Source organism: Salmo salar, chromosome ssa25, assembly GCF_905237065.1.
Source record: "Salmo salar chromosome ssa25, Ssal_v3.1, whole genome shotgun sequence".
Lineage (NCBI taxonomy): Eukaryota > Metazoa > Chordata > Actinopteri > Salmoniformes > Salmonidae > Salmo > Salmo salar.
Window position 1 is genome coordinate 44,470,695 of NC_059466.1, and position 13,202 is coordinate 44,483,896.

Sequence of the window (13,202 nt, forward strand, 5' to 3'; positions counted from 1 at the left end):
TTCTCAACTGACTGCCTCGCCTGGTTCACCAACTACTTCTCAGACAGAGTTCAGTGTGTCAAATTGGAGGGCCTGTTGTCCGGACCTCTGGCAGTCTCTATGGGGGTGCCACAGGGTTCAATTCTCGGGCCGACTCTCTTCTCTGTATACATCAATGATGTCGCTCTTGCTGCTGGTGATTTTCTGATCCACTTCTATGCAGACGACACCATTCTGTATACTTCTGGCCCTTCTTTGGACACTGTGTTAACTAACCTCCAGACAAGCTTCAATGCCATACAACTCTCCTTCCGTGGCCTCCAACTGCTCTTAAATGCAAGTAAAACTAAATGCATGCTCTTCAACCGATCGCTGCCATTAAGCATCTCCAATCCTAAATTAAATCTAGAATCGGCTTCCTATTTCGCAACAAAGCATCCTTTACTCATGCTGCCAAACATACCCTCGTAAAACTGACTATCCTACCGGTCCTTGACTTCGGCGATGTCATTTACAAAATAGCCTCCAACACTCTACTCAGCAAATTGGATGCAGTCTATCACAGTGCCATCCATTTTGTCACCGAAGCCCCATATACTACCCACCACTGCGACCTGTAAGCTCTCGTTGGCATGCCCTCGCTTCATATTCGTCGCCAAACCCACTGGCTCCAGGTCATCTATAAGTCTTTGCTAGGTAAAGCCCCGCCTTATCTCAGCTCACTGGTGACCACAGCAGCACCCACCCGTAGCACGCGCTCCAGCAGGTATATTTCACCCCCAAAGCCAATTCCTACTTTGGCCACCCGTCCTTCCTGTTCTCTGCTGACAATGACTGGAACGAACTGCAAAGATCACTGAAGCTGGAGACTCATATCTCCCTCACTAACTTTAAGCACCAGCTGTCAGAGCAGCTCACAGATCACTGCACCTGTACATAGCCCATCTGTAAATAGCCCTTTCAACTACCTCATCCCCATACTGTTATTTATTTATTTATTTTGCTCCTTTGCACCTCAGTATTTCTACTTGCACGTTCATCTTCTGCACATCAATCACTCCAGTGTTTAATTGCTATGTTGTAATTATTTCACAACTATGGCCTATTTATTGCCTTACCTCCCTTATCCTACCTCATTTGCACACACTGTATATAGATTTTTCTATTGTATTATTGACTATGTTTGTTTATTCCATGTGTAACTCTGTGTTGTTGTTTGTGTCGCACTGCTTTGCTTTATCTTGGCCAGGTTGCAGTTGTAAATGAGAACTTGTTCTCAACTAGTCTACCTGGTTAAATAAAGGTTAAATAAAAAATACAACTTTTTTATTAATGAAGCCGGTGACTGATGTGGTATATTCCCTGCCGTGAAGCATGGTGGTGGCAGCATCATGCTATGGGGATGCTATTCAGCGGCAGGGACTGGGAGACTGGTAAGGATATAGGGAACAATGGATGGAGCCAAATACAGGCACCTTCTTCAGAGTGAATAAGTGGGGGCCCCAGTCTAAGCTCATTGACCCCAAGCATGCAGCCAAAGCAACGCTGGAATGACTTCAGAACAAGAATGCGAAAAATCCTTGAGTGGGCCAGCCAAAGCCCAGACTTGTATCCTATTGAAAATCTTTGGAAATACTTGAAGATAGCTGTTCACTGCCACTCCCCATCTAACTTAACATAGCTTGAGAAAATCTCCAAGCAAGAATTAAAATAGATCCCCAAATCCAGATGTGCATAGCTGATACAGACATACCCAAGACGACTCAAAGCTGTAATCACTGCCAAAGGTTCTTCTACAAAGTGTTGACTCAGGGGTGTGAATACTTACAGTATGTAAATGAGATATTTAAGTGTTTTATTTTCAATAAATGTGCTAACATTTCTAAAAACATATTTTCACTTTGTAATTTTGGGGTATTGATCATTTTAAATATTTTATTCATTTTGAATTCAGGCTGTAACACAAAATATGGAATAAATCAAGGGGTGTGAATACTTTCTAAAGGCACTGTATGTTATCTTGCTGAATATCCATAAAAATGGTTGTGTATCCTTCTACTTTGACGTGTTTTTATATTTACAGAATGTGTCTAAGCTCAGTCTCTCAATGTAGACAGTGTAGTGATCAAACTCAGCAAGTCACTCGAAAACAAAGTGCTGCTTGACATCATGTCCAGTCACCACCCTACTATTCGTTGGAACAAATAGGACATCTAGTTTTCTGTTCTCATAATACAGCAGTCTACTCCTTGTTAGGCAAAGCCAGGGATATTTCTCAAAACTGAGAAATGTGGTTAAACTTTGTGGGCCACATCTGCCTCGCCAGCTGTGTTAAGGCTGTGGTCCTGTTCCATTCTGACCACAATAGAGCTTGTCACACACTCTCTGACCAGGCCAGAGAGACAGAACAGGATGTCTGGATGCACCACTACCACTACCACCACCTCCAACATCACCACCTCCTCCACCACCACCTCCACCACTTCTACTACCACCACCACCTCCACAACTTCCTCCACAACAACTACTTCCACCACTTCCTCCACCTCCACCACGTCCTCCACCACCACCGCCTCCTCCACCTCCACCACCACCTCCTCCACCTCCACCACCACTTCCTCTAACACCACCACTTCCTCCTCCTCCAACTCCAACACCACTTCTTCTAACACCACCACTTCCTCCACCACCTCCTCCTCCACCTTCACCTCCACTTCCACCTCCACCACCTACACCACCACCACTTCCTCTACCACCACTTCCTCCACCACCACCGCCTCCTCCACCTCCACCACCACTTCCTCCACCACCTCCTCCACCACCTCCTCCACCACCACCTCCACCACTTTCTCCACCTCCACCACCACTTCCTCCACCACCACTTCTCCCTCCACCACCTCTTCCACCACCACTTCCTTGACCACCTCCTCCTCCACCTCCACCACCACCTCCTCCACCAACACTTCCTCCTCCTCCTATACCACCTCCACCACCACTTCCTCCACCTCCACAACCTCCTCCACCACCACCAACTCCACCTCCCCCATCTCCACCACCACCACCTCTACCACCTCCACCACCTCCACCACCACCACTTCCTCCACCCCCTCCACCACCACTGATCCACTGGCTGGGAGGGGAGGAGAGGAGAGGAAGGGAGCAGAGGAGGTGAGGAGAGGAGGGGAGGAAGGGAGCAGACGAGGGGACGGGAGAGGGGTCTGATTTGTCTACAGGGGTCCATCCTGTCTGGGTCTACTGGTAGCAGCAGCAGCTGTAGGGAGGACAGAGGAAGGTTATAGCCGAGACAGTGGGTGGCTATCCAGGATCCACAGAACACCAGGAACCACAGAACATCCATTAGAACTCCTCCAAGAGCAAGAGGTTATGTCTGCACTCCACACGCAAACTCTGTAGACCTGTCACATGTTTTATTAAAGATGTGATCAACTGCTGAGCTGTTTCAATACATATTACTGAATATGAGTGACAACTTCCAATGGAGACATTGAACAACCCTGAAATTATGTTAAAGCTTTATTACTGCAATATTATTACTTCCCGTCTAGAAGGACTCCTTATGTACTAACTAGCTTTTACTATTGCTCCTAGTTTTCTACTAAAACACTAATTACCAATGAAACACCCATTATTAAAAATATATATAACAAATGATGTAACCTTTATTTAACTAGGCAAGTCAGTTAAGAACAAATTCTTATTTACAATGATTGCCTATACATTATTGGTTAAGGTTATGAACTTTATGCTGGAGATAATTTCCTTTCGGATTAAAGGATTAACACTGATTGCATTAAGCCTCTAAACCCAAAAAATCTTCTTAAAGGGATTTTTTTCTTCTTCTTGACTTCAGATTATTACCAAGGCTTTTAAAGATAAAAAAAAAAAGATAGGCTGAAGTTATTGGGTGCACTTTGTTGTCAAACTTTTGATTCTGAGCAAGACCTTTTTATTTGAAACGCGCAAGAAAACATCTATTATGGGAAACTGGTTTACTTTATGTTTTATTCAAATATTAGTGCTGAGATAAGAGAATGTATTTTAATAGCAGGGGACAACTGCTGGATTCATATTTAGATAAGAAAATAACTTTCAACTGACACAAACACTGATGGGTTATATGTGTCCCCATACAAATAAATACAACTTGCTACATTAACATTGGTCTAGGACTGTTTAAACTTCTACATTACTACTTTTAGCTCAGTGTAGTCCCTGATCATGTATTCTATATTTCAGCCGGAAAATATAACTACAGCCTTCCTTCTTAATGTGAATCATTTAATGTGAAACATTCTTGCTCCCACTGTGACTGACAGACCACTGGAAGGATCTGCTTTGTTTTGTTCTCAGCTGGCAGCTCGGTTTTAACCTCATATTCAGTCTTCTAGAACTCTGTTCAGCTTCCCCTCCATGTGAAACCAAGGGAATATGTGTTATTTAAATTACATGTTAATGATCCAAAAGGAAGTATAATGAGTCTAATTTTTGTAGTTGAGCTAACAAGCGTTATTTAATTATCACTATATACTTGTAGTGTTATAAGAAATTAAAATAAATATGTGTGTGCCTTGAAAAACATTTCAAATATTGGTATCCCCTAGGAGAGAGATCATGTTTCCATTAATTGGCTTAGATCATCTGCATGGCATGATACTTTAGCACAACTGGGATACAGATGCCTTGGACATGGTGGAACAAGAAATCAATTTGGGTCAACCTCAATATATTCCTGTTCTGGCACCTGATTCTAAACAATTGTTGTTTTATAAAATGTGTTATCACTCTACTTCATCATATTCACCAGAAGGGCGTTCCTAATACAGAAACTGTGTCGCCATCCAACTTTCAAACAATCAGAGAATTGTTAAACTGAACTGCAATATGGAGCAGCTCTCCTCTCCTCAGAGCTACAAATATTATGTATCCAGATGTTGTCCTGCAGACAGTCCAGAGCAGTCATCTGCTTGTTAACAAATGATTTGAAAAAAACCTGATCTTGTAAACAGATGTTTTCTTATTATGTGGCTTCTCAGAAGTGACCGTAAAATAGATAGAAACTGAAATATTGCTCCAGAGCTCTTGTTTGTTCTCCATATTTCTCCATTGCTTTGTAATGCTTCTGGAGTCATCGACAAAATATGAATGTAGTGTTGGGAAATATTGTCAAGTGTGTGCATGTTGGTTTCTGAAACTGATATTACAGACCGTGGATCTGTGTTGTTTCGGGTGAGACTGCAATAGAAGAAGCATTATCAACTTTATTCATCCAAATGAGAACACATTCTTATTTGCAATGACAGGCTGGCCAATCATCACAAATGTTGAGTGTATGCAATTTTCTCGTCCCCCTTAGGGTTCTCAGATCTACATTCCCCAAAGGTCATTACCAGTATTCACTGGAGACAACATTGTGAAGGCTATGTTAGCTAACATTCCAAGGCATACCTTCAATTCAATTATACTGCTGACTAGATAGATTGTGGCAAACATTGGTGATCAGACTAAGGTAGTAGACAGTGATAAATCTAGTTTCTAACCATATAATCATGTGTTTTATGCCTCAAAGAAACATCCAGTGAAAGCAAGCAGCAATTAAGCAGAAGATAGGACTTGATAATAAGCAGTCATTTTAATTTATTGGAGTCACTGAAACTGAGGGAATTTCTTCAAGATTTTTCAAAGTTCAGTTAGCATACAGATGACTTGTCTTTAGGGAGGTTGGGAGATTCCTGTGCACTCCACACCCATATGATCTCCCTATTGTGATGATGAAATCATTCCTTTTCAAACATCGCAATGAATCCTGCTGGGTTTAAAGTAATTTGCTGAGAAATCCAATTTGGCCTTTTTCTAATAACAATGGGTTTGTTGCCTGTCGGCGTAGGATGATGCTTAGGAAGATGATCCATTCTGTTCCAGATGTCTTTATTTTCCAGAGTCTTCTCTGTGGGATAAACTGTTAGGATGAAAGAACATGTATCCTCATAATCGGGAACTGATTTTCCACTCACAGCTAACATTTGCTAGTCCTAGGAAACACACTGACAGCTAACACAGCTAGTCCTAGTAAAACACACTGGCAGCTAACACAGCTAGTCCTAGTAAACACACTGACAGCTAACACAGCTAGTCCTAGTAAACACACTGACAGCTAACACAGCTAGTCCTAGTAAACACACTGACAGCTAACACAGCTAGTCCTAGTAAACACACTGACAGCTAACACAGCTAGTCCTAGTGAACACACTGACAGCTAACACAGCTAGTCCTAGTAAACACACTGACAGCTAACACAGCTAGTCCTAGTAAACACACTGACAGCTAACACAGCTAGTCCTAGTAAACACACTGACAGCTAACACAGCTAGTCCTAGTGAACACACTGACAGCTAACACAGCTAGTCCTAGTAAACACACTGACAGCTAACACAGCTAGTCCTAGTAAACACATTGACAGCTAACACAGCTAGTCCTAGTGAACACACTGACAGCTAACACAGCTAGTCCTAGTAAACACACTGACAGCTAACACAGCTAGTCCTAGTAAACACACTGACAGCTAACACAGCTAGTCCTAGTAAACACACTGACAGCTAACACAGCTAGTCCTAGTAAACACACTGACAGCTAACACAGCTAGTCCTAGTAAACACACTGACAGCTACTAACACAGCTAGTCCTAGTAAACACACTGACAGCTACTAACACAGCTGGTCCTATCAAACACACTGACAGCTAACACAGCTAGTCCTAGTAAACACACTGACAGCTAACACAGCTAGTCCTAGTAAACACACTGACAGCTAACACAGCTAGTCCTAGTAAACACACTGACAGCTAACACAGCTAGTCCTAGTAAACACAATGACAGCTAACACAGCTAGTCCTAGTAAACACAATGACAGCTAACACAGCTAGTCCTAGTAAACACACTGACAGCTAACACAGCTAGTCCTAGTAAACACACTGACAGCTAACACAGCTAGTCCTGCAAACTTTCTACTTTTAAACTCGGACAAAACAGAGATGCTTGTTCTAGGTCCCAAGAAACAAAGAGATCTTCTGTTGAATATGACAATTAATCTGGATGGTTGTACAGTCGTCTCAAATAAAACTGTGAAGGACCTCGGCGTTACTCTGGACCCTGATCTCTCTTTTGAAGAACATATCAAGACTGTTTCAAGGACAGCTTTTTTCCATCTACATAACATTGCAAAAATCAGAAACTTTCTGTCCAAAAATGATACAGAAACATTAATCCATGCTTTTGTTACTTCTAGGCTGGACTACTGCAATGCTCTACTTTCCGTCTACCCGGATAAAGCACTAAACAAACTTCAGTTAGTGCTAAATACGGTTGCAAGAATCCTGACTAGAACCAAAAAATGTGATCATATTACTCCAGTGCTAGCCTCCCTACACTGGCTTCCTGTTAAGGCAAGGGCTGATTTCAAGGTTTTACTGCTAACCTACAAAGCATTACATGGGCTTGCTCCTACCTATCTTTCCGATTTGGTCCTGCCGTACATACCTACACGTACGCTACGGTCACAAGACGCAGGCCTCCTAATTGTCCCTAGAATTTCTAAGCAAACGGCTGGAGGTAGGGCTTTCTCCTATAGAGCTCCATTTTTATGGAATGGTCTGCCTACCCATGTGAGAGACGCAGACTCAGTCTCAACCTTTAAGTCTTTACTGAAGACTTATCTCTTCAGTAGGTCCTATGATTAAGTATAGTCTGGCCCAGGAGTGTGAAGGTGAACGGAAAGGCTGGAGCAACGAACCGCCCTTGCTGTCTCTGCCTTGCCGGTTCCCCTCTCTCCACTGGGATTCTCTGACTCTAACCCTATTACAGGGGCTGAGTCACTGGCTTACTGGTCTTCTTCCATGCCGTCCATGGGGGGGGGTGCGTCACTTGAGTGAGTTGAGTCACTGGCGTGGTCTTCCTGTCTGGGTTGGCGCCCCCACCCCCCCTTGGGTTGTGCCGTGGCGGAGATCTTTGTGGGCTATACTCGGCCTTGTCTTAGGACGGTAAGTTGGTGGTTGGAGACATCCCTCTAGTGGTGTGGGGGCTGTGCTTTGGCAAAGTGGGTGGGGTTATATCCTGCCTGTTTGGCCCTGTCCGGGGGTATCATCGGATGGGGCCACAGTGTCTTCTGATCCCTCCTGTCTCAGCCTTCAGTATTTATGCTGCAGTAGTTTATGTGTCAGGGGGCTAGGGTCAGTCTGTTACATCTGGAGTATTTCTCTTGTCTTACCCGGTGTCCTGTGTGAGTTTAAATATGCTCTCTCTAATTCTCTCTTTCTCTCTTTCTTTCTTTGTCTCGGAGGACCTGAGCCCTAGGACCATGCCTCAGGACTACCTGGCATGATGACTCCTTGCTGTCCCCAGTCCACCTGGCCATGCTGCTGCTCCAGTTTTATCTGTTCTGCCTGCGGTTATGGAACCCTGACCTGTTCACCGGACATGCTTGCTGCACCCTCGACAACTACTATGATTATTATTATTTGACCATGCTGGTCATTTATGAACATTTTAACATCTTGACCATGTTCTGTTATAATATCCACCCGGCACAGCCAGAAGAGGACTGGCCACCCCTCATAGCCTGGTTCCTCTCTAGGTTTCTTCCTAGGTTTTTGGCCTTTCTAGGGAGTTTTTCCTAGGGAGTTTTTGTTAGCCACCGTGCTTCTTTCACATGCATTGCTTGCTGTTTGGGGTTTTAGGCTGGGTTTCTGTACAGCACTTTGAGATATCAGCTGATGTACGAAGGGCTATATAAATAAATTTGATTTGATTTTGATTTCATTTAAACACACTGACAGCTAACACAGCTAGTCCTAGTAAACATACTGACAGCTACTAACACAGCTAGTCCTAGTAAACACACGGACAGCTACTAACACAGCTAGTCCAAGTTAACACACTGACAGCTACTAACACAGCTAGTCCTAGCAAACACACTGACAGCTACTAACACAGCTGGGCCTAGCAAACACACTGACAGCTAACACAGCTAGTCCTAGTAAACACACTGACAGCTACTAACACAGCTAGTCCTAGCAAACACACTGACAGCTACTAACACAGCTAGTCCAAGTTAACACACTGACAGCTACTAACATAGCTAGTCCTAGTAAACACACTGACAGCTAACACAGCTAGTCCTAGTAAACACACTGACAGCTACTAACACAGCTGGTACTAGCAAACACAGTGACTTTCTTCCTATTTCCATCTTTCAATTGGCTTTTACAGCAGATGACCAAAAGTGAATCATGAAGTTCCAAAGTTACAGCCTATTAGGTGTAGAACAGAGACGTTCTCCCACCATATGGGTGGTTTGGGGGATGAATATTTCAGAGTATTTTTAGAGTATAACGAAGGTGAATTAAAAGGGAAATAGTTGTATACTGTGTTTGTGGAAAGAACTGTAAAGGTAAAGGCGTTACCGTAATTCAGCTCCCCTGGGGGCAGAAGGCCTCAGCCCAGCCCAGCTCTCTGTGCTCCTGTGTAAACTTGTAAGGCAGATGAGAAGCAGAGTGTGAGTCAATAAAATATGTGTGTGTGTGTACCCACCCTGATGAAGAGGAGGGAACAGCAGTGAGACAGAACAACTTCCAACCTCCTGTCTCCTGTCTGTTTTTACCAGAGGAATCCTTTACTGGCTGACTGCTGTCTCACGGAGACATTCTGTCTGGTTCTGCTTTTCTGCCATTATTCAGCTGGGAGAGAATCTCAAACATGGCAGGATTGGCAGCCATGGGGAGCCAGGTAAGATGCACACTGTACAGCAGAGATCATCAACTAAATTCAGCCTTGGGCCTTTTTCTTGAGCGGATGGTCAGGGGGCCGAATCATAATTACAAATAATTTGTAGACTGCAAATTGACCGCAAGAAGCCTAAACAGATATAATATTTGATTAAAACATCATTTCAAACCTTGTTTACATTTGTATACGATCACATAGTATCTCTCTGTTATGCATGGGAATACTTTGGAACATATTTCCAAAATTGTAATAATATTTGACTAAAACATAACCATTTCAAATCTTGCTTACATTTGAATACGATCAGATAACATATCTCTATTAGGCGTGGAAATACTTTGGTGTTTCTAAAATCTTTTATGTTCAACAATATATATATACGTGTGTATATATGTATGTATGTAATGCCTTTACCTTTACCTATATATATATTTATATATACAGTTAAAGTCGGAAGTTTACATACACTTAGGTTGGAGTAAACTCATACATTTGTTTTTCAACCACTCCACAAATTATAGTTTTGGCAAGTCGGTTAGGACATCTACTTTGTGCATGACACAAGTAATTTTTCCAACAATTGTTTACAGACAGATTATTTCACTTATAATTCACTGTATCACAATTCTAGTGGGTCAGAAGTTTACATACACTAAGTGGACTGTGCCTTTAAACAGCTTGGACAATTCCAGAAAATTATGTCACGGCTTTAGAAGCTTCTGATTGGCTAATTGACATAATTTGAGTCAATTGGAGGTGACCCTGTGGATGTATTTCAAGGCCTACCTTCAAAGTCAGTGATCTTTGCTTGACATCATGGGAAAATCAAAAGAAATCAGCCAAGACCTCAGAAAAAAAATTGTAGACCTCCACAAGTCTGGTTCAACCCCTGAAGGTACCACGTTCATCTGTACAAACAATAATACGCAAGTATAAACACCATGGAACCACGCAGCCTTCATAATGCTCAGGAAGGAGACGCGTTCTGTCTCCTAGAGATGAACGTACTTTGGTGCGAAAAGTGCAAATCAATCCCAGAACAACAGCAAAGGACCTTGTGAAGATGCTGGAGGAAACAAAAGTACAAAAGTATCTATATCCACAGTAAAACGAGTACTATATCGATCTAACCTGAAATGCCGTTCAGCAAGGAAGAAGCCACTGCTCCAAAACCGCCATAAAAAAAGCCAGACTACGGTTTGCAACTGCACATGGGGACAAAGATCGTATAATAATTCACCCAACTTATTGTGGGAAGCTTGTGGAAGACTGCCTGAAAAGTTTGACCCAAGTTAAGCAATTTATAGCCAATGCTACCAAATACTAATTGAGTGTATGTAAACTTCTGACCCACTGTGATGAAAAAAATAAAAGCTGACATAAAATCATTCTCTCTACTATTATTCTAACATTTCACATTCTTAAAATAAAGTGGTGATCCTAAATGACCTAAGACAGGGAATTCTTACTAGGATTAAATGTCAGGAATTGTGAAAAAATGAGTTTAAATGTATTTTGCTAAGGTGTATGTAAACTTCCGACTTCAACTGTGTATATATACACTGCTCAAAAAAATAAAGGGAACACTTAAACAACACAATGTAACTCCAAGTCAATCACACTCCTGTGAAATCAAACTGTCCACTTAGGAAGCAACACTGATTGACAATAAATTTCACATGCTGTTGTGCAAATGGAATAGACAACAGGTGGAAATTATAGGCAATTAGCAAGACACCCCCTATAAAGGAGTGGTTCTGCAGGTGGGGACCACAGACCACTTCTAATTTCCTATGCTTCCTGGCTGATGTTTTGGTCACTTTTGAATGCTGGCGGTGCTTTCACTCTAGTGGTAGCATGAGACGGAGTCTACAACCCTCACAAGTGGCTCAGGTAGTGCAGCTCATCCAGGATGGCACATCAATGCGAGCTGTGGCAAGAAGGTTTGCTGTGTCTGTCAGCGTAGTGTCCAGAGCATGGAGGCGCTACCAGGAGACAGGCCAGTACATCAGGAGACATGGAGGAGGCCGTAGGAGGGCAACAACCCAGCAGCAGGACCGCTACCTCCGCCTTTGTGCAAGGAGGAGCAGGAGGAGCACTGCCAGAGCCCTGCAAAATGACCTCCAGCAGGCCACAAATGTGCATGTGTCTGCTCAAACGGTCAGAAACAGACTCCATGAGGGTGGTATGAGGGCCCGACGTCCACAGGTGGGGGTTGTGCTTACAGCCCAACACCGTGCAGAACGTTTGGCATTTGCCAGACAACACCAAGATTGGCAAATTCGCCACTGGCGCCCTGTGCTCTTCACAGATGAAAGCAGGTTCACACTGAGCACGTGACAGACGTGACAGAGTCTGGAGACACCGTGGAGAACGTTCTGCTGCCTGCAACATCCTCCAGCATGACTGGTTTGGCGGTGGGTCAGTTATGGTGTGGGGTGGCATTTCCTTGGGGGGCCGCACAGCCCTCCATGTGCTCGCCAGAGGTAGCCTGACTGCCATTAGGTACCGAGATGAGATCCTCAGACCCCTTGTGAGACCATATGCTGGTGCGGTTGGCCCTGGGTTCCTCCTAATGCAAGACAATGCTAGACCTCATGTGGCTGGAGTGTGTCAGCAGTTCCTGCAAGAGGAAGGCATTGATGCTATGGACTGGCCCGCCCGTTCCCCAGACCTGAATCCAATTGAGCACATCTGGGACATCATGTCTCGCTCCATCCACCAACGCTACGTTGCACCACAGACTGTCCAGGAGTTGGTGGATGCTTTAGTCCAGGTCTGGGAGGAGATCCCTCAGGAGACCATCCGCCACCTCATCAGGAGCATGCCCTGGCGTTGTAGGGAGGTCATACAGGCACGTGGAGGCCACACACACTACTGAGCCTCATTTTGACTTGTTTTAAGGACATTACATCAAAGTTAGATCAGCCTGTATTGTGGTTTTCCACTTTAATTTTGAGTGTGACTCCAAATCCAGACCTCCATGGGTTGATAAACTGGATTTCCATTGATTATTTTTGTGTGATTTTGTTGTCAGCACATTCAACTATGTAAAGAAAAAAGTATTTAATAAGATTATTTATTTCATTCAGATCTAGGATGTGTTGTTTAAGTGTTCCCTTTATTTTTTTGAGCAGTGTATATATATATATATAACTGGCACCACCAGTTTTAGAACCCTGCTGTAGAGGACTACAGATGTAGTATCCTAATTTGATCACCCGGTTGGAAGAGAACTTTCCTGAAAATGTTAAACTTGTAGTGTATTTGAGGTTTTATATGGCTTCTGAAGTTTGTAATTTCCACTTTGAAATGTTCCCGAAAAAATGTATCAATCCCTACAAAAATGTCCATTAATTATAATCCACACAATAATTGGCATTTCCTGTTGCTACAGGATTATTTTTCTGATGTAGCAAACTGGTTC

The 13,202-nt window shown here is 43.3% G+C and overlaps 1 protein-coding gene across 1 annotated transcript in view; it reads left to right on the forward strand.

Annotated features, from left to right (window-relative positions):
- The first annotated feature begins 9,618 nt into the window (after window positions 1-9,618).
- The window catches only part of LOC106586808 (E3 ubiquitin-protein ligase Midline-1), a 79,722-nt gene continuing 76,138 nt past the window's right edge, over window positions 9,619-13,202 (forward strand). Inside the window, exon 1 of the mRNA XM_014174481.2 lies at window positions 9,619-9,775. The gene's annotated coding sequence lies outside the window, so the exon portion shown is untranslated. The remainder of the gene's footprint in view (window positions 9,776-13,202) is intronic.